We start from the raw sequence: 8,870 nt of genomic DNA on the forward strand, positions 1-8,870 counted from the left end.
AAGAATTTCCCGGATCGTTTGAAGAACGTGTATGAACTAAAATTATATATATGTTATATTGTGAAATTTTTAACTCTGGATAATGAAATAATAAATATATACTATTTCAATTTATAGATTTTGGAACAACGTGCTCGTGATCCCAGATCAATTTCTTCTGAATTGTATGCATTGGCCCGTGGTCCCTCAAATAGAGCACTTCGATATACTGCATGCACGGTTCGAGGTTATAGATTCCATACTTTGGACCGTGAACGTAATAGAAAGACTCAAAATTGTGGTGTGTTGGTCGAGGGGAGTCATGGAATAGATGATATTGACTATTATGGTGTCATACGTGATATTATCGGATTGAAATATCTGGGTGGGTCTGTAACATATGTCTTTAAATGTGATTGGTGGGATCTAGGCGGTGGTCGGGTTTCGATACATAGGGATAATCACTTTACGAGTGTCAATACTGCATCTAAATGGTACGAAGATGATCCATTTGTATTGGCTTGTCAAGCTACCCAAGTCTATTACTTGATTGATCCAATGAAAAGTGCTAATGAAGATAGTGGGGAGATAACTTGGCGAGTCGTACAAAAATTTGTTCCTCGAAATATATATGAAGTAGGAACGGGTGCAGATTACGAGAATAGTGGAGATGAAGATGACACTCCGATTGTTGAGGCATACCAGGAAGATGGAGAGGGTATTAATTTGTTTGTTGACCTCGGTGCACTCGAGTTGCTCCCCTTGTGTAGAGATGATGTCCCACCCGTACATCTCGACCCGTCTGTATTAAATGATCATTCAATTCAAGTCAGTGATGAGGAAGAAGAAGACGAGTCAGAAGATGAAGACGAATCACAATCCGGGCAGGAGGTGGATAAAGATGATGAAGAAGAGGTGCATGATGATGATGAAGATGTTATTGATGGAGATTCTGAAGCAAGCATGGAAAATTCATCTGAAGAATAAAAGTACTAAATATTTTATTCATATAGGTGACTAAAATATCTTGAATTTTCATAATTTCTTCTAATTAATTTTCTTTGATATAATTAATTATTTTCAAGAATGCCGCCAAAACGACAACGAAGAAATGTGCCTCCGCCAAGTCCAAGTCCTGAACCCATTGAGGACTTCCCACTCGAGGAATCCGTTCCTGAAGATGAAGCTAACACAGAAGAGAACAACAGCAAGTCGACACCTACCAGTAAGGAAATATTGTCGTTGATAATTATATATATAGTTAATATTTTTTTCTCAATAACTATATAATTATAATTATAGTATATCTATTATCATGTAGTTGATGCATCTGCACGTCGCGGTCGTGGCTATACACGTGGAATCTCTCTTGAAAAAAATAGAAGGCATGGTAAACTGAAGATCACAATTCCTGATAATTCCACTGGAGGAGTGGATGATAGTGCAGCAGCGCTTTCCTCCTATATTGGCACAGTAGTTCGAGCTTATGCTCCATTTTATGTGCGCTCATGGAGAGATGTTTCGATAGAGATTAAGGAGCACATTCGAAGTCGTGTGCTGGTGAGTTTACTTTTCAGTACATTTTTTTCACCTAGATTAATATATTATATTTTTTACCTGATTCCCTTATTAGGATGAATTCGACCTCGACTTTGGCTGTAGCGAGGATTTGAGAACCGTGAATGAGTTGATGGCTACACTATTCCGACGTCACAAAGGACGATGTCATGACCACTTCAAGAAGTTTGAGACGTTGGAAGAGGCTGCGCAGTCTCCTTTTCAGCAGATGAAGTTAGATGATTGGAGAAAGTGTTGTGATCTTTTCGCATCTCCAGATTATCAGGTATTTTACATTTATATCTTTTAATTATTTACATTCATATTCGTTTTATATATTATATGTATACATATTACAATTAACATTTTTAATATATTTTGTAGCACTTGAGTTCTACAAATGCACAGAATAGATCCGTTCTGACTGTCCACCATCGTGCCAGTTCAAGGTCATTCCACCGTCTTGCTGAAAAAATGGTAATTAAAAAAATTATAGAATTCATTTATTTTCCTGATATTATTTCTGATAAGTACTAATATTATCTTTTTAAAATTGCTAATATTCTCGCTTTGTTAGAAACGTGATGATCCTGAAAACTTTTCCCTCATTCATGTCTATGCTGCTGCTCACACTAATGAGCATAGTGAGTGGATGGATCCTGTCACTGCAGATAATTATGTAAGCAGTGTTAATTTTGTTAAATAAATTATTTATATAATATTTTAATAGTTTATTTCTTATTTCTATTTCTTTTAATACGTTACTAATTATTTACGATCATTATCTTTTAAATTGCAGAGCAAAATGTTGGAGATGCAGTCGGCTTCTGAGGAATCCTCTCCTAGTGACATAGACATATTCACGCAAATGCTCGGGCTGCAGTCTAGTATGGCAAGAGGTTTGGGACGATCTATCAAGCATAAATGTTCATCCTCCTCAACCTCATCGGCTTCACAAATTAATAATCTTACGGCAGATTTAGAAGCTGCACGGCGTGAGAATGAGTATATGAGGTCGAGACAACAAGTGTTAGAGTCTCTCTTAGAACGACAGTCTCATTTAGAGACGCGTTTGCAGGAGCAACAGAGAGACCAGGAGGAAAGAATACGCAATGAAGTGCAAGAGCAAGTGCAACGGGAGATGATGGTGCAAATGGAACGTGTTATGTCGTTGCAACAGAATCCCCGTGGGCGAGGGAAAAAGAATAAATAAATTTTATCAATATTTCTGACTAGTTTTAATATCTAATTTTGTACTTTTATAAGACATTGTTACTTGTTAATTGGGTATGTAATATGATACAATTGGTATTATGTTTTTAAATTTTATGAAATTAGTATTTCTGATCTGTACGTTCGAATGTAAATAAAAATCGTTCGAACGTTGGTTCACACTGTAACAAACGTTCGAACGTAAATACAATTGAATCGTTCGAACGTTAAACTATACGTTCGAACGTACTCACGCTAAAACGAACAAACCGTTCGAACGGTAAAGCGACTAACGTTCGAACAAAGAACTTGCATTCGGACGCTCCTTCGTTTACATTCGAAATAACGTCCGAACATTAAACGCGCTACGTTTGAACATTTACGTTTACGTTCGAACAAATATTCGAACGTTTAATGTAATTAACGTTCAGACGCATTAACATTCGAACGTAAATTTTATACGTTTGAACACGATATCCAACGAACGTCAACTTCTCTCATTCGAACGCCAATCGGTCGGGTATAACGTCCGAACGTTTGATTTTACGTCCGAACGTGATTTTCTGTGACAGTTCATAACTGTCACAAAAAAGGAACGTTCGAACTTTGTACCGCACGGAACACTTTCAACCGTCACTAAAAATATTTTTTGTGACGGTTGAACAGTAAACCGTCACCAAATGTTTTCTGTGATGCACTTTAGGTGACGGTCATGGTGACGGTTTCAAACCGTCACCAAATATGTTTAGTGACGGTTTGCCATTTTTTTGTGACAGTTTTTTCTGTTACAAAACACACATTCTGTTGTAGTGATTACAAATACATCGATATTAAAGAACGAACAGGTAATACACAAATTCTCCCCCTTATTTATTTAGTATCACAACCTTTAATTTCCCATGCACCCAAGTCGCACGTACACATGTAGCACTTTAGCCTCAAACAATTTACAAAATGACATACAGTGCAACACATGCAATATTTGTAACTTATAGATATCATAAACAATTGTGAAAATATGATACCTTTTTCATAATGTACATATAATGGATATTGCTTGTTTTGTTATTTAGATACGTTATTAATTTGACTATCTTGATTATCAAATATCAATAATGTTCAGATGTTTTCGTTGTTGTTGTTTTTCTTTAATAATTCAATTGCATGCTTATTTTCAATTGTATTTAATTTGATGAGAAAGAATGAAAAACAATTGAAAAAATGAAAAACGCCCAAAATGTTTTGTTGCAAATGAATGAGATCGATATTTTTAGTGTGATTAATTGTAATATACTTAGTGTATGCAATATATACTTACTGTATGGGAGAAAAGACAAATCATGGCATGCCACATGACAATAATTAGCTACTTTAGAAAACTAAAAACACTAAAGCATATCAAATATATTTTAAAACTTAAAACATGTTAGAAATAAAAAGATTCAAAAATATCAAAATATATTAATATAGCTTCAAAAAAAATTAAAAGATAGAAAAGTTGAGAAAGAGGAGGATGATTAGGAAAGTAGATCAAGAAGGAAATCCAAGAGATCGATCGAGGGAATCGGTGAGAAAAAATGATAAATTATTTGACTAAGAGCATTGTTATTAGACTCATCAAATGAGTATCATCTTCAAAATTTGATGAATTTTTATTTAAAATCATTGCATTGGATTTAGCATACACTAAAATCTTCAATTTTGAGTTACAGTACATTTAAGTTCATCTCTAAATTTGAAGACTAACTGTTCATACTCTATAACCATTATTTTATTTACTTAAATTATCATTTTCTAATTTTGAGCCACAATATATTTAAGTTGGAAAATAATAATTTAAGTATCAAATTAAATTATTAATTAATATATAATTAGTGTAATTATAAGATATGTAAAAAATAAATTAAAAATATTATTATTTTGACTAATTCAATATGAGGTTATGGTTAAGGAGGTTTTTGATTTATAGAAAACATATACTTTTTATCAAAATCTAGAAATAAATTTGATGAAACTAATAACAATGCTTAGAACTTGCTAGTGCAGAGTGTGAGGCCAAGCAACAAACATAAAAGATGACGAGAAGTATTGCCAGTTATAAAGGGATTATATAAAGATAATGTCATAAATTAACATGATTTTAAGTTATCCATTAAATTTACTTTATAATAAAATAATTTTATAATCTAAGAAACTATATCAAACCGTATTATTAATTTGTAAAATTATTTTTATATAATTTTTTTTGTAATTAGAGTATTACATACTTAATTTGTCATATGATAAAAGTGATCTAATGACGGCCATCTACTCATTTAATATATGTATTAATATATATGGATTTTGTCATATACAGTGATCATCATTAATATCTATCTGATCTCTAATCATGAAATACTATAATATCTTACCTATCAGACCCTTTGAGGTAAGGTTCCAGACTTTTGAGGTGATTGCCCATACTGTTGATCAGCTATTCTTGTGTTTTGATCTCTAATACTGGAGCCAGCAAAGTTATTGAGCTGTCACATCATCATTAAGTCCACTAATGGCTCCATTCAGGGATCACTGTCGATCGAGTTGATTTTGTGCAAGTTAGCCTTATCGCACCTAAAAATGGGTCAAAGTGCTTAAAACTAGCGATCATAACCAGAAGCGCATAGGTCAATTCCGACAAACCACGTCCAAAATAGAACTACCCAATTATTCCAGTTTATACAAACCCGATGGGAATGTCTATAAAAAGATATTCACGTTGTTGTAGGTAGGTCTATTGCTGTCTAGCTCAATCTGCCCTTCTAAGAGGTGTGATATGCACTGAGTCATTAGGAAAAGGTGATGAATGAGGGGTTTGAGTTGAGAGTGTATGAGGCTGAGTAGTTGGGGACTATTCAAGTGATGGAGAGTTGTTGTCAAGTGAATCAGGTGATGAAGGATATGTATGAGTGTCTTGAGTGTAGTACTGTTTCAGGATAGGAAAGGGTGGAGTCTGGTAGTGGTGAAGGAAGGGATAAACCACGTGGGGAATTGGAATGGATGGTATTGAAGCTAGGATCTTGAAAAGGGAAGGTGGACTCGTAGGAAATGACATCCCTACAAATAAAACTAGAATGATTCTCTAAGTCATAAAGTTTATATCCCTTGACACCTACTAGGTAGCCAAGAAAGATGCACCTCTTGGCTCTAGGACTTAGTTTGGTTTTGTTATGCTTGAGAGTAGGTACAAAATAAAGGCATCCAAATATCTTTAGATGTGTGTATGATGACACTGTTGAGAAGAGGACCTCAAAGGGAGACTTATTGTTCAAAGTGGGAGTGGGTATTTTGTTAATGAGGTGGGTAGCTATTATGACAGCACTCCCAAAAAATGAAAAGGTAGAGAAGCTTGAAAGATGAGGGCCCTAGCCACAAATAAGAGGTGATGATATTTTCTCTCAACCACCCCATTCTGTTGAGGGGTATAAACACAAGTCTTTTGGTGCAAAATTCCATTGGAACTGTAGAAAATGGACATGTCGAATTCCAGTCCATTGTCAGAACTGATTTGTTTTACTTTGGCATTGAATTGAGTGTTAATCATGTGAACAAAATTCTGCAAAAAGGTCCTTATCTCAAATTTTAATTTCATCAAATAAACCCAAGTGATCATCAACTATAGTTAAGAAATAGTGATGACCCTAGATTGATGCTTGTGAATAAGGTCCCCAAATGTCACAATGAACTAGTTCAAAAAGAGCTAAAGTGCAAGAGGTACTTAGATTGAATGATTTGCTTTTCTGTTTAGCCAAATGGAAAACAGTACATTGCATACATTTGTTACTTTCTACATTAGGAACACAAGACTCAATTACATTCATCCTCAGTTGAGAAGTGCGTCCTAATCTAAAGTGCCAAAGATGAAATTTCTGATGATGGTTTGCTTGAGCTATTTGACTGACAGTGTGACTGGAAGGGTGTGAACCATTGACTGTGTTGCAGCTAGGTGGATTGAAAGTGGGAAAATAAAGGCCATTGTGTACTCTAGCAAGTCCAATTGTCATCCATGAAGAGAGGGTCTGTATGAAGCAAAGTTCGTTTAGAAAAATAAGGCAAAGTGAGGTGCTGTGAGTGAACTTGTTAACAAAGATTAAGTTGAAGGTGAATTATGGTACACAGAGTACATTATTGAGGGTTAATGAATCAAGCAGTTTCACAGTTCCAATGTGAGTTATCTTGCCTTGAGTTTTGTTTGGTAATTGAACAAAGGAATGAGTCTCACAACTGATGGAAGTAAGCAGTGATGTAGAACAAACCATATGGTTTATAGCTCCAGTGTCAAGAATGCAGCTTGTGAAAGTGAAAGTGTTTGAGAATATTTGTGAATAGTAGTGAAAAAGTAATGAAAAAGTAATAACAGAATATTGAATAATAGTAAAAAGTAGGTAAAAAGTAATAATAGTAGTAAAAGTAGGTGAAAAGTAATAATGAAGTAAAGAATATAGTGAGAGTGTTTGAGAGTACTTGAGGTACTCTTAGTACCCAAACCTAAAGTGTTCATGATGAGTTGCAGAAAAAATGGATGAATTTGGCAAGGAATGAGCAGTAGAAGGATGTAAATCTGTACCTACCAAGTTGAAGGAATGAGGAACACTAGTTGTGGTTTCAACAGGCTTATCTTGGTCAAGTGATGGAGGGTTACCAACATTGAGCTGAGATGTTTTATCATTGACAAGTTGTAACACCCCGTATTTTAGTGTATTTTTAATTGAATGATTATTTTTATTAATTTAAATATTGGTCCTCTTGTTTTAAGTTTATCGGATTTTTCGTTGGTTTATTTTTATGATTTTTAATTTGTGAAAATTATTTTGACATGCTTTCTTAATATTAATTATTGTTATACATTTAAATTGCTCTTTATTTTAAATTAGTTTATTGTTGGGTTTAATTATTTTATTTTTATTTAATCACTACGTTTAAATTATTTTAATTGACTCGCTGTTTTGAAATCTTTTTCGTTAGATCAATTTTGTGACCCAAGTTGTGAGGACTAGACTTCATTTCTTTCCCTCACTTTTTCTTTTTCCCTTTTTCTTTTTCTCCTCTTTTTTTCTTTTCCTTCTCTTTCTTTTTTCTCCTTATTTCTCCTCTGTTTCTCTCCCAGCCCGCACGAGTCCCTCCCCTCTCCCCCATTCGTTTCCTTCGTCAGCTCCAAGCGCCGTCGTGCACCGTCCATGTCCACCACCGCCCTCCTAACCTCTTCCTCACCGGCTGACGACCACCTCTTGTGTTTTCAGCTCCTCCCGCGCCACCGCTAACCCCCAGCGCGGCCTTAAGCCGCGGCATTCCTTGCATCCTTGCACCACGGTTGCACCACCTCCGGTCACCATCTCTTCACCACATCATCTTGACCTCCCAGCAACCTAAACCATCCATCCTTAGCTCCGATCCGTCACCGATGAAGCTCCACCATCTACATTTCCGATTTGAGCATTTTGGCCTCCAAACACCTCCCACGCCGCCACCCACGGCCAACCACCACCACCACTAACTTCACCGACATCCCTAAGTCCTTCCCTAGTAATCTCGAGTCTTAGTTTGTCCCTGTTCAAAAGTGGGTTTTTGAGACCCACGGCCACAGTGCATTTTGCACTGTTACATTGTTGTGCCGCCACTTCTAGCACCTTCGTGATCCTTCGAAAATTATACTTTCGTGATTTAAATGTATTTTTGCACTAACCCATTTTTATTGTGATCTGGTTAGTTGTGCCGAACTGAGTCTGAGGAGTAAGGGGGTCGGATAGATTGGAGAATGGAGTTGTTGTGTGTTGTGATTGGTTGGTTGTTGGATATTATGTCATTTCATGTACATTGCATATTTGCACGCATGTTCATGTTTGTAAATAAAAACTGAATTTTCGCATGATTGCATACATGTTCATGTGTATTTTATGAAAACTGGGTTTTCATGTGAGAAATGATTTTTGGGTGCGTGTGTATCACGACCTCAAGTCGAGATGGGGCATTATCTCGGTGGAGCTCCTCTGGTCACTTGGGAGAGGAATATACTGAGTGACGTCCCCTAGGTTGTCGCTGGGCAACAACGGGATCGGACGGGATAGTAACGCTCTCGTGCCGACTCC

The sequence above is a fragment of the Juglans microcarpa x Juglans regia genome, chromosome 7S, assembly GCF_004785595.1.
Source record: "Juglans microcarpa x Juglans regia isolate MS1-56 chromosome 7S, Jm3101_v1.0, whole genome shotgun sequence".
Taxonomy (NCBI): domain Eukaryota; kingdom Viridiplantae; phylum Streptophyta; class Magnoliopsida; order Fagales; family Juglandaceae; genus Juglans; species Juglans microcarpa x Juglans regia.